Source organism: Etheostoma spectabile, chromosome 12 (genome assembly GCF_008692095.1).
Source record: "Etheostoma spectabile isolate EspeVRDwgs_2016 chromosome 12, UIUC_Espe_1.0, whole genome shotgun sequence".
NCBI lineage: Eukaryota > Metazoa > Chordata > Actinopteri > Perciformes > Percidae > Etheostoma > Etheostoma spectabile.
Window position 1 is genome coordinate 30,619,067 of NC_045744.1, and position 1,089 is coordinate 30,620,155.

The window sequence follows — 1,089 nt, forward strand, 5'->3', positions numbered from 1 at the left end:
GTGTGTGTGTGTGTGTGTGTGCGTGCGTGTGTGCATGCATGTGTGTAGTACTGTGGGATTAGTGGAAACATGTCCTCTTAGGGTGATGTCACCAGTAGCCCACAGTTATACACATACGCAGTGAATAGCGCTAGAAGGAATATGAGTGGTAACTTCAGCAATAGCATAAATAGATTGCATTGGTAAGATTCTGACTCCAGCAGCCTTTTCTACCTTTTGCCTGACACATCTCAAAATGATAGATATTAGTTCTGTCCATGATGGTTTCAATCCGCTGTTTGAAAAATGTTCCATACTGAAAGGAACTAATTGACAGACTGCCAGTTTGGACACAAGATGCAACATACAACATGCAGTCATCTGGCGGTAGAGCTTCTGAAGCCTAGCAAACCAAAACTCCTCCAAACCATTCAATAATAAGGGTGTCACAATTTCAATATTAAATCAAAAACGACCAAAATTAAGACACAATCTTGAGATTCTGAGTCCAGTTCCGATTCTTCATTTTGATTCTGGTTCTTATCAATTCTCGATTCCAATTTTTTGAGGGGTTGAGTTGAAATGGGTCACATGCTTATTTCACAAATAAGAGGAAGGTTTTATTTTTGATTCAGTGGTGGGACAGTTTTTTAGGGCTTTATCAAAGTAAAATAAAGCCACACTAGAGCGCAGTAAACTGCGCCTGGCTGCTTACATAAACTAAAACTTGCACTTATTAAAGTGGGAAGCAATGATCGGATTTGACACCAAAATCCTCCAAGCGATTTCCAAACAATTCCAATAAAGAAAGGATTCTACTGGAATCCTAATTTTTAAAACAATTCCAAGTAGGAATTGGTTCTCGATGCCCAACCCTATGTGTGTGTGAGCGAAAGCGTGGTCAGCGAGTTTGTTTGCCTGCAATCTCTTACCACAGGGTCCAGTCGAGTTTCTTAAACAAACAATTGGGGAAATAAACGTCTCTTGTCCACGAGTCTCATGGATAGAGGCCGCGGGGAGCTGGATCGAGCAATGAGAGCTAGCTCGCTAGCCTCCTTCTAACAATCCATCCATCTTCATCCGCTTATCCGGTATTGGGTTGCGGGGGCA

The 1,089-nt window shown here is 41.9% G+C and overlaps 1 protein-coding gene across 1 annotated transcript in view; it reads right to left on the reverse strand.

Moving 5' to 3' along the window:
* Positions 1–1,089, reverse strand: part of LOC116699131 (choline transporter-like protein 5-A) — a 36,626-nt gene that overhangs the window by 27,675 nt on the left and 7,862 nt on the right. The window lies entirely within an intron of this gene.